At 43.2% G+C, this 14,895-nt stretch overlaps 1 long non-coding RNA gene across 1 annotated transcript; it reads right to left on the bottom strand.

The window, feature by feature from the left end:
• Positions 1-371: 371 nt before the first annotated feature.
• LOC105716968 (uncharacterized) lies at positions 372-12,304 on the bottom strand. The gene is made up of 4 exons (XR_001107405.2): positions 12,233-12,304; positions 2,098-2,193; positions 1,702-1,805; positions 372-1,588 (listed from the first exon to the last, which is right to left on the bottom strand). It is a non-coding gene; the product is annotated as an uncharacterized LOC105716968 (long non-coding RNA).
• Positions 12,305-14,895: the final 2,591 nt, after the last annotated feature.

Here is a 14,895-nt window from a genome sequence, read left to right as displayed (position 1 = left end):
GTTGGTTCCAGGTCTTTGCTATTGTAAACTGTGCTGCAATGAACATTCGTGTGCATGTGTCCTTATAGTAGAACGATTTATAATCCTTTGGATATATGCCCAGTAATGGGATTGCTGGGTCAAATGGAATTTCTATTTCTAGGTCCTTGAGGAATCGCCACACTGTTTTCCACAGTGGTTGAACTAATTTACACTCCCACCAACAGTGTAAAAGTGTTCCTATTTCTCCACATCCTCTCCAGCATCTATTTTCTCCAGATTTTTTAATGATCGCCATTCTAACTGGCGTGAGATGGTATCTCAATGTAGTTTTGATTTGCATTTCTCTAATGACCAGTGATGATGAGCATTTTTTCATATGTTTGTTGGCCTCTTGTATGTCTTCTTTTGTAAAGTATCTGTTCATATCCTTCGCCCATTTTTGAATGGGCTTGTTTGTTTTTTTCTTGTAAATCTTTTTTAGCTCGTTGTAAATTCTGGATATCAGCCCTTTGTCAGATGGGTAGGCTGCAAAAATTTTTTCCCATTCTGTTGGTTGCCGATTGACTCTATTGACTGTTTCTTTTGCCGTGTTGTTGTTATTCTTTTAAGTGAAAATTTTTAAAAGTATCTTTCGCAGCTAGACTATCCAGGTTCAAATACTGGTCCTGTCACTTCCTGGTGGTGTGATCTTGGGCCAGTTATCAAACCTTGCCAAGTTCTAATCTGTAGAATGTGGATAATAACCTTAGTCTCAGAGAATTGTTGTGGGGATTAAATGAGATAAAGACACAATTAAATCAGATAATGGAGATCATAGGAGATGCTCAAACCCAGTAGGTGCTAAACTATTATTTGCCTTCCTACAAGTCTGCAGGGAGCGATCAACTTAGTGAAAAGCCTAGAAATCATTCCACAGGAAGGACATGAAAGAAATAGAGCATGAAGCTGTTTTTAAATATCCAAAAGCCAGATGTGGAAGATCTTTTCTGTGTATTCCAGAGAGTGCCAGGGCTCCTGAATTTCAGGAAGCTGTTCCAGCCCATCCTCTCCAGCCCCTGTTCCTCTGGGAGCGCCCTTAATGCTCCATGGTCATCGTGCCAGCGCTTGCCAATTAGTAATTATAATTACTTAGGTCTCAGACACTCCCACCGCCTGGTCCCATTCCATAAATATTTACAAAGCGCTTACTGTCTACCAGACACTATGTGTGTTCGACCCTGGGGTTCATGGATGAGTGAGACGCTGCCTGCATCCTCCAAGTCACAGTCCAGCAGAACGCCAATTGGTCAAAGTTTGAAGGAGCCACATTTCTGCTCCATATGGCCGCTTGCAGTCTCCTCCTACTTCCGTAAAAGGCTTTAGTTTCAGAACCAAGGCAGCAGCTACTTCTCCACAGTAAATTACCAGACCCAAAGAGAAAGTTTCAGGACAGGCAGTCCAAGCGCTTCTTGGCAGAGGTCCTGGGCCTGGAAACACGCGGCTTTCTGAGCGAGGAGCACCCTCTAGTGTCTGTCCAAGGTAAAAGCTTTCAAAGATCCCTATTTATTGTGAAGAATTTCTTTTCCTTAGTTGAGTGCTGCATTTGGCTAAGCTGCTCAGGTCTCCGCTGTAAGACAACAACATTGACAGTTTAAAAAATAATAAATAACATAGTTGCCAACATCTTTTGAGCACTTACTATGTGCCAGTACTATGTGTTAATTCTCTTATATGGCTTACCCAGGAGGCAGGAACTATTATGATGATGATGTCCCACGTATAGACAGAGGCAGGTCATCTTAAGTGGTCAGACTCCATAACCATGCTCTTAATTTTTTGGTTTACTGTTAAAGAGAAGCAACCACCATGGGCAATATCAAGATAGTTCTAGTCAAATTTCTCCTGGTTATTTGGGAGAATTGTAATTTAGCTAAATCCAGCAGATTTATGTCAAAATATCAAGTATGGAATGATGATGAGCCTTTCTCATGTTCATACTGAAGGGAATAGCAAGAAAAAATCTAGACTAGGTTTTTCAAACTGTGTGTTGTAACTCATTGATGAGTTGGGTAAACAATTTAGTGGATATTTACTAGCACTTTAGAAATTGAAATAGCCAGGTGAGGTGGCTCATACCTGCAATCCAAGGACTTTGGGAGGAGGCCAAGGTGGGGAGATTGCTTGAACTCAGAAGTTCAACACCAGCCTGGGCAACATGGTGAAACCCCATCTCTACAAATAAATAAATAAAAATTAGCCGGGCATGGTGGCATATGCCTGTAGTCCCAGCTACTTGGAAGGCAGAGGTGGAAGGACTGCTTGAGCCCAGGAAGTCGAGGCTTCAGTAAGCCATGTTTGCACGACTGCACTGCAGCCTGGGTGACAGAGAAAGATCCTGTCTCAAAAAAAGAGAGAAAAGAAGGAATGAATGAAGGAAGGAAGGTAGGAAGGAAGGAAGGAAAGAAAGGGAGGAGGCAGGGAGGGAGGGAAACACAGTCGTGCCATTTAACAAGAGGGAAATGTTCTGAGAAATGCACTGCTAGGCAACTTCATCATTGCGTTAACATCAGAGTATACTTACACATACCTAGATGGTATAACCCACTACACACCTAAGTTATACGGTGTAGCCTATTGCTCCTAGGTTACAAACTCACACAGCATGTTGTGTACTGTATACTGAATGCTGTAGGCAACTGTAACACAGTGGTATGTGTTTGTGTATCTAAATAGAAATGGTAAAGTAAAAATATGGTATTATAATCTTTTTTTTTTTTTTTGAGATGAAGTTTTGCTCTTGTTGCCCAGGCTGGAGTGCAATGGCAGGGTCTTGGCTCCCTGCAACCTCTGCCTCCCAGGTTCAAGTGATTCTCCTGCCTCAGCCTCCCGAGTAGCTGGGATTACAGGCACATGCCACCCCCTCCAACCCACTAATTTTTGTATTTTTAGTAGAAATGGGGTTTCTCCATATTGGCCAGACTGGTCTCAAACTCCTGACCTCAGGTGAGTGCCACCTACAGGCATGAGCCACTGAGCTCAGCCTGGTATTATCAACTTATAGGATGACTGCCATAAATGTGGTTCATTGCTGACCCAAACGCTGTTGTGTATTACATGACAGATAACAAATCAGGACTATTCCAGCATGCATAACGAAGCAGTACATATTCCCCCGCCCCACCCACCCCTCTCTCTCTCTCCACACACACATGACACATGATACATATTTAAGTCACTTATATCTTCTATCCAGAAACTTTCACAGTTCCACCTACTCCTATCCTGAGGTTACTGATTGCCTTAGGCAGCCCGAGCTGCCATAGCAAAAGTACCCTAGACTGGGCAACTTAAACAACAAACACTTACTCAGAGTTTGAGAGGCTGAAAAGCACGAGATTAAGGCACTGGCAGATTTGGTGTCTGGCGAGGGCCTGCTTCCGGGGTCGTAGTGGTCATCTTCTCAGTATCCTTACATGGCAGATGGGTGAGGGAGCTCTCCGGAGTCTCCTTTATAAAGGGCTCTAATCCCATTCACGCACGCTGGTGACCTAATTACCTCTCAAAGCTCTCACCTCCAAATACCATAACATTGGAGATTCGACTTCAGCATATAAATTTTGGAGACAGATAAACATTCAGCCCACAGCATTGATGAAGCACTACATCAGTTGCATCTTCTCTTTCAGCCAGGGCAAGAGCCAGCCTTCCTGGCCAGCACAGTGCTGTGGATGTGTGGATGCCTTGCTGATTGGATTGGGGGCATCCTGTCCTGTCACTCTCCTCTGCCCCAGCACACAGCAGCTCCCCAGTTGCCCCACTGATCCACCATCGTTTCTCCATAATTCTATATGTGCTAGTTCTCCACACATGTGAGCCTTTACTTATCCTTTAATATCCATGTGACCAGGTGAACTTATCATGATGAATGTAAAATATTCATAAAATGCTGCAAAAAGTGAGCATGTGTGATTATGTGCTTTTGTCTGTGGTGAGGGTCCATAGCTTAGGGAAGATTCTCAAAGCAGTTTGTGAACCCCCAAATATGAGAATTAACCACTACATTTGTCTGGAAGCCCCACAGGGCCAGGATCTATCTCTCTTATTCATCTGTTATTTCTCTGTCCCGTGTTTCTAGCTGACAAATACATAGTAGATACTCGAACACAGCTAGTCCCTAAACACTTCTGCCTACTTCTGCCGTCATCACCTTTACTCAAGCCACTATTCGTCCACCTTGACTACAACAGCAGCTTCCTAAATGGTCTCTGTTTCTGCCTTTACCTCATAGAAGCCATTATTCACACAGCAATTAGATCTTTAAAATCAGATCAGGCCACCCTCTTGCTTAAAACCTTTCAGTGACCTCCCATTACACTTGGAATAAAATCCAGACTTCTCACTCTGGTGTCCCAGGCCCTGCATCATCTGGCTTCTACCTGGCTCTCCAATCCCATCCTACCTGCTCTCCTCTTTTCCTCTGTTCCGGCAGCATCTAGCCTGCTTCCTATTCCTCCAATGTCCCGAGCTCTTTCTTCCCTGGCTTGGTAAAAGTTTATTGGGAAAATCTCCTTCCAGAGACTAGATCACTTTCAAACCAATTAAATATACACTTAAGTAGGTGAAGCCTGTAAATTTTCAATATAAAGCTAGATACATCTAGGTGGGGCACGGTGGCCCACGTCTGTAATCCCAGCACTTTTGGAGGCCAAGACAGGTGGATTACTTCCAGTCAGAAGTTCAAAACCAGCCTGGCCAACATGGTGAAGCCCCATCTCTACTAAAAATACAAAAAAATTTATGGTGGTGTTCGCCTGTAATCCCAGTTACTTGGGAGGCTGAGGCAGGAGAATCGCTTGAACCCAGGAGGCAGAAGTTGCAGTGAGCCGAGATCGCATCACTGCACTCTAGCCTGGGCAACAAGAGCTAGACTATGTGTCAAATAATAATAATAATAACAATAAAGCTAGATACATCTAAAAGTTTGAATTATAGGGCCGTTTCAGCACTTCATTTGAAATGTTAAGTACATGGTTGGATTTTAGCCATGTATTTTATTTTATTTTATTTTATTTATATTTTCTTGAGACAGAGTCTCACTCTGCTGCCCAGGCTAGAGTGCAGTGGCTCAATGCAACCTCCACTGCCTAGGTTCAAGTGATTCTTGTGCCTCAGCTTCCGGAGTAGCTGGGACTACGGTGTGCACCACTGTGCCCGGCTCATTTTTGTATTTTTAGTAGAGACGGGGTTTTACCATGTTGCCCAGACTGGTCTAGAACTCATGGCCTCAAACAGTCCACCCGCCTCAGCCTCCCAAAGTGCTAGGATTACAGGTGTGAGCCACCGCACCTGGCCCAGCCATATATTTTAAAGGGATCACTGTGGGGCTTCCACTTCTGCACACGAAGGATTAACTGTTGTAGAGATGGCTTCCCCCACCACGCACACACACAACTAGTAAACTGAATAAAATTTATGCAACAGCTGTTTTTGCACATTGGACAGCAGGTAATGCAAGACTAATATCTCTGAGAAAAGCAAAATAAGTCCAGCCTCACCAGAGCCCCAGCTGACTGCCCGGAGACAGTGAAGAGAGTGCTACATGGAGCACCCAAACAGAGCCCAAGGGTCTCACTGAGTTTAGGAGACAGGGTTTAGACTCACAACAATGTGAAGGCAGCTAGAATTTGTGGGAGAGAGTGCTGGAGAAGCAAGAGCTGCATGGAGAGAGAGAGAAAGAGAAAAAGCAACAAAGCCTCATAGACCATCAGAGATTTCCTCCAGTCTTTGGGGACTGATCTACACAGGTTGAGGGGTGAAATTCCAGAAGGTTGGAGAAAGGAAAACCAGAAAGCAGAGCGAACAAGTGCTGGAGTCCACACAGGGCTGGGCATAGTTTGTGTTTCCATCAACCAGAGCAAAGAGACCTCATAACACACAGGTGTTGGGTTGAGTCTTCAGAAGGATACTTATTCTAACAAAGCTTAATAGCAAGATTTAAAAGAAGAAAACAAATCACAAGTGACTTAATTATATGCCAGAACGAAGTCCAGCACTCTGTGTGTGTGTGTGTGTGTGTGTGTGTGTGCGTGCGCGTGTGTGTTTTGTTTTGTTTCATTTTAAGACAGAGTCTCACTCTGTCACCCAGGCTGGAGTACAGTGGCATGATCTCGGCTCACTGCAACCTCTGCTTCCCGAGTAGCTGGGACCACAGACATGCGCCACCATGCCCAGCTAATTTTTTTATTTTTCTCCAGCACTCTTTAAAAGAATACAACAGTATCTTGCACCCAACAACCCAAAATACACAATATTCAGCATCCTATAAAAAATTGCCAGGTAGTCAAATAAATAGGAAAAAATTACCCATAACCAGCAGATGAATGAAGCAATAGAAACAGACCCCCAAATTGAGATGTCATAAAATTAGTAGGCAAGGACCTTAAATAGCCATTATAAATCTCATAAAGTATGCCCAAATATATAAAGGAACACATAAATATGATGAAGAGAGAAAAGAAATATATTTTTAAAAGACCCAAAATGGAACTTCAGGAGATGAAAAGTATATGATATAAAAATGAAAGATGCACTAGACGGAATGAACAGCATATTACACACTGCAGAAGCACTGCATTAGAAAAGACTGGTGAACTTGAAAACACAGCAATGAAAACTATTGAAAATAAAACACAAAAAATCCACAAAACTAGCAGAACACCAATGACTTATAAGATCAAGACACATCATGATAAAATTATTAAAAATCTTGGCTGGGCGCATGGCTCATGCCTGTAATCCCAGCACTTTGGCAGGCCAAGGTAGGTGGATCACTTGAGAACAGGAATTTGAGACCAGCCTGGCCAACAGCAAAACCTTGTCTCTACTAAAAATACAAAAATTAGTCGGGCATGGTGGTACATGCCTGTGGTCCCAGCTACTTAGGAGGCTGAAGCAGGAGAATCGCTTGAACCCGGGAGGCAAAGGTTGCAGTGAAGTGAGATTGCACCACTGCACTCCAGTCTGGGCAACAGAGTGAGACTCTATCTAAAAAAAAAGTAAGTAAAAATAAATAAAATAAGCCAGGTGTGGTGGCTCATGCCTGTAATCCCAGCTCTTTGGGAGGCCGAGGCACGCCGATTACTTCAGGTCAGGAGTTTGAGACCAGCCTGGCGAACATGGCAAAACCCCATCTCCATTAAAAATATAAAATTAGGCTGGGTGCAGTGGCTCAGGCCTGTAATCCCAGCACTTTGAGAGGCCAGCTTGGGCGGATCACCTGAGGTTATGAGTTTGAGACCAGCCTGGCCAACATAGTGAAATCCCTTCTCTACTAAAAACACAAAAATTACCCAGGCATGGTGGCACATGCCTGTAATCCCAGCTACTCAGGAGGCTGAGGCTGGAGAACTGCTTGAACCCAGTAGGCAGAGATTGCAGTGAACTGAGATTACATCATTGCACTCCAGCCTGGGCGACAAGAGCAAAACTCTGTTTAAAAAAAACCCAAAAAACAAAAATTTGCCAGGCATAGCGGCACATACCTGCAGTCGTAGCTACTCAGGAGGCTGAGACAGGAAAATTGCTTGAATTCAGGAGATGGAGGTTGCAGTGAGCCGAGATCACACCACTGCACTCCAGCCTGGGCAACAGAGTGAGACTCCATCTCAAAAAAATAAAAATGAAAAATAAACATAAAGAAAATCTTAGCGTATCTAGAGAAAAATGAACACATTACCTAGAAGAGCAAAGAAGACAAATACAGTGGACTTCTTGTCATAAACTATGCATACCAGAACAAAATGGAATAATGTCTTTAAAGTACTAAATTAAAAACTATTAACTTAAAATTATTTCTATCTTTAAACTATGAACATGAGAGACATATTAACAACCTGTATCTCATAATGTCATGAACTGAGAAGGGTACAACATCACTTCTGTGGTTTTCATGCCAAAAGGTATGCTTACATTTGGTTATGAGGGACGTCAAACTCAAATGGAGACAAAATTGACCAGTGTGATAAAGTATTTGATTCCATTTTTGATGTTCAGCTACTCAGTTTTCAAGCCCCCCCACACACTCCTCCTTTCCCTTTTACCCAATACCTGGGCAAGCCAATAATAAAAGCAGAAGCTGGCCATGGTGGCTCAGCCTATAATCCCGGCACTTTGGGAGACCCAGATGAATGGATCACCTGAGGCCAGGAGTTTGAGGCCAGTCTGGTCAACATGGTGAAACCCTATCTTTACTAAAAATATAAAATTAGCTGGGCATGGTGGCGCATGCCTGTAATCCCAGCTACTTGGGAGGCTGAGGCACGAGAATTGCTTGAACTTGGGAGGCGGAGGTTGCAGTGAACCGAGATTACACCACTGCACTTCAGCCTGGGCAACAGAGTGAGACTCTGTCTCCAAAATAATAATACTAATGATAATAATACTAATGATAATAATAATAATGCCAGGGTACTCTCCTCCCTTGCACCAGTAAGGAAATTCAAACCACAAAACCCTGGCCTGTGCATCAGAACACTCACTCCAGCTTTACTCCCTAACAATAAAACCTCAGGCCACTTGCCTCTCTTTGTTCTCAAGGAGAGTTCTTTTCATTTTTAGGCCTGCTTAAGAGCCTACCCTGTTCTGCACAGAAAACTTCATTATATGATTAATAAGCTTTTCCTATACCCCGTGTGTGTGTGTGTGTGTGTGTGTGTGTGTGTGTGTGTGTGTGTCTCATCATCAGTCTTGACATCTAAACCAAATCTGGGGTAGAGATTTGACCCCTTCCCCTGTAGGGCAATCAGAAGACAACTGGCACAGAGAACGGCATGCCATAGATGATAGTCACCCACCATCAGGGGTCTCTCTCCTCTTGCTTTGGCTGGCTATTGATTCTGCTGCCTACTGGCAAGCTTACACTTTGAGCTGTGCTGATTTGTTCCACATTTGCTGAGTACTGCTAAATCTCTGTTATAGATGTAACTGACCTAAATTGAAAGTTTCTATAATAGGCATTTTGAGACAGAAGTATGGAATTGAGGATGTCCTTAAAGTGGCCCTAAAATGTGAGCCCTGTCTGGACCTATCTGTGCATCTCAGATTGAATCGTATGTCTTGATTCTGGCATAAACCGTGGCTGATCCTAGACTCAAGGGCAAGACACTTATTATTTTGTGACTATTGGTTGTGTGTTCCAACCAGGCATTAGCCTATGTTCTATAGGGTATACAGGAAAAAGGCTGATACCCTGTGCAGTACAGTGGTTGCTGTATTGGTGGTTGCTCCTGTGAGGAAGAGCAGTCACCAGTATTAAAGATAAAAACACTCATAGCACTCCATGGCATGAACCCTTATAAAAACTAGGCCAGAATGCTTTATCGTATTTCTCTTAAAGGGTCAGCGCCTGCCAGACAACTATAAAACAGACCCAGAAAGAAGCTGGGTTTGATTAAATGCTTCAGCTTATCAACATATCAAGGGATTCATTCAAATCCAACTCAAGGCTGGATGCCGTGGTTCATGCCTATAATCCTAATGCTTTGGGAGGCTGACATGGGAGAACTGCTTGAGCCTAGGAGTTCAAGATCAGCCTGGGAAACATAGTAAGACCTCGTCTATACAAAATATTTAAAAATTAGCCAGGTATGGTGGCATGTACCTGCAGTCCCAGCTACTTGGGGGCTGAGGTAGAAAGATTGCTTGAGGTCAAGGCTGCAGGGAGCCATGATTGTGCCACTGCACTCCAGCCTGGGTGACAGAGTGAGATGCTGTCTTTTAAAAAATCCAGGGGTTGACCGGGTGCGGTGGCTCAAGCCTGTAATCCCAGCACTTTGGGAGGCCGAGGCGGGCGGATCGAGAGGTCAAGAGATCGAGACCATCCTGGCCAACATGGTGAAACCCGTCTCTACTAAAAATACAAAAATTAACTGGGCGTGGTGGCGTGCGCCTATAGTCCCAGCTACTGGGGAGGCTGAGGAAGAATTACTTGAACCTGGGAGGCAGAGGTTGCAGTGAGCCGAGATTGTGCCACTGCACTCCAGCTTGGCACCTGGCGACAGAGTGAGACTCTGTCTCAAAAAAAAAAAAAAAAAAAAATCTAGGGGTTGGGTGCAATAGCTCACTCCTGCACCTGTAATCCCAGCACTTGGGAGGCCAAGGTGGGCAGATTACTTGAGGTCAGCAGTTCAAGACCAGCCTGGCCAACATGGCAAAACCCCATCTCTACCAAAAATACAAAAATTAGCCAGATGTGGTGGTGCGTCCCTGTAGTCCCAGCTGTACTTGGGAAGCTGAGGCACGAAAATCACTTGAACTCAGGAGGCAGAAGTTGGAATGAGCCAAGATCACGCCTCTGCACTCCAGCCTGGGCAACAGAGTAAGACACTGTCTCAAAAAAATAAAAATAAAAATAAAAATAAAAAATCCACCAGCCTGGGCAGCATGGCAAAACTCCATCTGTACAAAAAATACAAAAACCAGCTGGGTGTGATGTTGGATGCCTATAGTCCCAGACACTCTGGAGGCTGAGATAGAAGGCTCTCTTGAGCTGATGAGGTTGAAGCTGCAGGACACCAACATCATACCATTGTACTCCAACCTGGGAGACAGAGCAAGACCCTGTTTAAAAAAAAAAAATCCAACTTAAGTCCAGGGTCCCTAAATCAAATCAAATAACAATTGCCATGAAAGCGGCCCCTAACCCTGAGGGTACTGATTTGGGACTCTCCAGAAGAATAAACATAAATGTGAGCAAGGAAGAGAGGATCCTTGAAGTACATCCTGTAACTTCCTCCAGCCACACACACATACACACACACACACACACACACTCACACACACTCCTTTTATTCAGGAAGAGGAAGCAAAAACCCTAACAGAGGTTCATGATTTAACCCAATTGCAAATCTAAAATTTACTCTAAAAACCACAATAAAAAGTTCTTTAAAGGGAGAGGGAGGGTCTCGTTGGCTTTTGCACCTGGACAACATAAGTTCTGAATTAACTTTAGGCCAGGCGCAGTGGCTCATGCCTATAATCCCAACAGTTTGGGAAGCCAAGGTGGGTGGATCACCTGAGGTCAGGAGTTTGAGACCAGCCTGGCCAACAGGTTGGAACCCCATTTCTACTAAAAAAAAAAAAAAAAAAAAAAAAAAAAAAAAAATTAGCTGGGCATGGTGGCTCACATCTGTAATCCCAGCTTCTCAGGAAGCTGAGGCAGGGGAATCACTTGAACCCAGGAGACAGACGTTGCAGTGAGCCAAGATTGTGTCACTGCAGTGTAGCCTAGACAATAGAGTGAGACTCCATTTAAAAAAAAAAAGAAAGAAAGAAAAAAGAATTACTGATTTGCCTTGGAGAATTGGTTGGTGTATTATGCCATTTTCATGCTGCTGATAAAGACATACCTGAGACTAGAAAGAAAAAGAAGTTTAACGGATTTACAGTTCCATATGGCTGGGGAGGCCTCACAATCATGGCAGAAGGCAAAAAGGAGCAAGTCACATCTTACATGGATGGCAGCAGGCAAGAGAAAGAGAGCTTCTGCAGGGAGACTCCCATTTTTAAAACCATCAGATCTTGTGAGACTTATTCACTATCATGAGAATAGCATGGAAAAGACCCACCCCCATGATTCAATTACCTCTCACCGGGTTCCTCCCATGACATGTGGGAGTTGTGGGAGTTACAATTCAAGATGAGATCTGAGTGGGGACACAGTCAAACCATATCAGCTGGCATGGGGGGAAAACTGATATATTTAGTGTTGGAAGTGTTGTGAGTAAAAAACAGACCAGCTTCTATATTATTAAAATTACTGCCTCCCTCCAATCAGTAACTGGCAAATACCTTGCTATCATATTTGGGCTAATTTGTTCTGTTAAGTTCCCATTTCAGTCAGTTTGTCTTTACCACTGCATGGACACAATATACTTTTATCCCAGAACACAACCTTTGCAAGCAAAACCTTAACTGCATCCAACTATCTCCAGAAACACAGGTATGATGTTAGATTGATGACATCCTTTTCAGAGGAAATTAATTTTTTAAAAGGACAGGGTCTTACTGTGTTGCCCCAGATGGAGCGCAGTGGCTATTCACAAGCACAGTCATAGCACACTGCAGCCTCAAACCCCTGAACTCAAACCATCCTCCCCCTCAGCCTCCTGAAGCAAGATGTTAGATGGTGTGAGAAGATCAATAAATGAATGATTGATAATTTTTGTCAATGGATGTGTTTTGTGTAGCTGGGTACAATCCTAAATGTACATACCTAACAATAGAGCTTCAAAAATTCTTGATGCACCAAAAATGATAGTATTGAAAGGAGAAATCCACAAATTATAGTTGGATATTTCAACATCCTCACTTGGTAACTGAAGTAAAAAGAAGTAAAAAGAAAATCAGTAAGTATATAGAAGATTTTGAACAACATCAAATACTTTGACCTTATTGAGCTTTACAGATATTCCACTCAGCAACAGCGGAGTACACATTCTTTTCAACTGCACATGGAACATTCACCAAGATAGACCATGATCTGAGCCATAAATTAATTCTCAATAAACTGAAAAGGATCGAAATTACACAGAGTGTGTTCCCTGACCAGAACAGAAGTAAACTGAAAATCAATAATGACAATAGCCAAAACTTCTGGAAATGAAACAATACAATCTTAAATACCCATAGATCAAATAAGAAAGCACGAATAAAATTAGAAAATATTTTGAACTAACAGAAATTGAACAATACCACGTCTCAATGTGTGAATGCAGTTAAGGAAGTGCCTACAGGGACATTATAGCATTAAATACTTACATTAGAAGAGAAGAAAGGTCTAGTAGTGATACTTTAAGCTTGCACCTTAAGAATTTAGAAAAAAATAAAAGAGAAAATTAAACCCAAAGTAAGCAGAGGAAGGAAATAATAGATGAGTGAAAATCACTGAAATATAAAATGTATAAACAATAGAGAAAATGAAACCAGCCAGTTTTAAAGACAGCCAGTTTTTAAAAGGCAGAGTGATCAAGGAAAAAAGAGAAAACACAAAGTACCATTATCAGGAATGGATGAACATCACTACAGATCATAGAGACATTAAAAGGATACTAAGGGAATATTAGAAATCATAGCAACAATAGCCAAAACTTCTGAATAGCAAGTATATTCAACACCATGGAATACATTCACAAATTTATTTTAATTTATTTTATTTTATTTTTGAGATGGAGTTTAGCTCTCGTTGCCCAGGCTGGAGTGCAATGGCATGATCTCAGCTCACCACAACCTCCGCCTCCTGGGTTCAAGTAATTCTCCTGCCTCAGCCTCCCAAGTACCTGGGATTATAGGCATGTGCCAGCATGCCAGGCTAATTTTGTACTTTTAGTAGAGACGGGGTTTCTTCATGTTGGTCAGGCTGGTCTTGAACTCCCAACCTCAGGTGATCCGCCTGCCTTGGCCTCCCAAAGTGCTGGGATTACAGGTGTGAGCCACTGGGCCCAGCCAACAAATTTATTGGAAGATACAAACTACTAAAGCTTTCCCAAGAAGAAATACAATCTGAATAGTCTTACATATGTAAAGAAATTGAATTTGTATCAAAACTCTTCCCACAACTGGGCATGGAGGCTGATGCCTGTAATCCAGTGGTTTTTTAAATGAACTGGGAGTTGTGGCATATGCCTGTAGTCCAGCTACTTGGGAGGCTGAGGTGGGAGGATCACTTGAGCGCAGAAGTTTAAGGTGAGCTATAATTGTGCCACTGTACTCCAGCCCAGGCCACAGAGAGACCCTATCTTTAAAAAAAAAAAAAGGCCAAAGAACAAAAAACTACAGTGAAACATCACCTCACACCCATTAGGATAGCCACTATCAAAAAACAAAACAAAACAAAAACAAAACAAAAATTAATAGATGCTGACAAGGATGTGGAGAAATTTGAACCCTGTGCACTGTTGGTGGGACTGTAAAATGGTGCAGCCATTATGGAAAACAGTATGGAGGTTTCTCAAAAAAATTAAAAATAGGGCCGGGCACGGTGGCTCATGCCTGTAGTCCCAGCACTTTGGGAGGCAGAGGCGGGTGGATGACAAGGTCAAGAGATCAAGACCATCTTGGCCAACATGGTGAAACCCCGTCTCTATTAAAAATACAAAAAATAGCTGGGTGTGGTGGCAGGTGCCTGTAGTCCTAGCTACTCAGGAGGCTGAGGCAAGAAAATTGCTTGAACCCAGGAGGTGAAGGTTGCAGTGAGCTGAGATCACGCCATTGCACTCCAGCCTGGTGACAGAGTGAGACCCCGTATCAAAAAAAAAAAAATTAAAAATAGGTTTACTGGCTAGGTGTGATGGCTCACACCTGTAATTCCAGCTTTTTGGGAGGCCGAGGCAGGTGGATCACCTGAGGTCGGGAGTTGGAGACGAGCCTGGCCAACATGGAAAAACCCCATCTCTAGTAAAAAAAAAAATACAAAAAATTAGCTGAGCATGGTGGTGGATGCCTGTAATCCCAGCTACTCAGGAGGCTGAGACAGGGGAATCACTTGAACCCAGGAGGCAGAGGTTGCGGTGAGCCGAGATGGCACCATTGCACTCCCACCAGGGCATCAAGAGCAAAACTCTGTCTCAAAAAAGAAAAAAAAATAGGATTATCATATGACCCAACAATACTACTTTTTTTTGAGATGGAGTTTTGCTCTTGTTGCCCAGGTTAGAGTGCAATGGTGCAATCTCAGCTCACTGCAACCTCCGTCTCCCAAGTTCAAGCAATTCTCCTACCTCAGCCTTCTGAGTAGCTGGGATTACAGGCACCCACCACCACACTTGGCTAATTTTGTATTTTTAGTAGAGATGGGGTTTCACCATGTTGGCCGGGCTGGTCTCGAACTCTTAACCTCAGGTGATCCACCTCAGCCTCCCAAAATGCTAGGATTACAGG

Source organism: Aotus nancymaae, unplaced genomic scaffold (assembly GCF_030222135.1).
Source record: "Aotus nancymaae isolate 86718 unplaced genomic scaffold, 86718_ANA_hifiasm-v0.15.2.pri h1tg000072l, whole genome shotgun sequence".
Taxonomy (NCBI): Eukaryota; Metazoa; Chordata; class Mammalia; order Primates; family Aotidae; genus Aotus; species Aotus nancymaae.
Note: the sequence above shows the minus strand (reverse complement) of the source record. Positions and strands in the feature narration are given on the sequence as shown.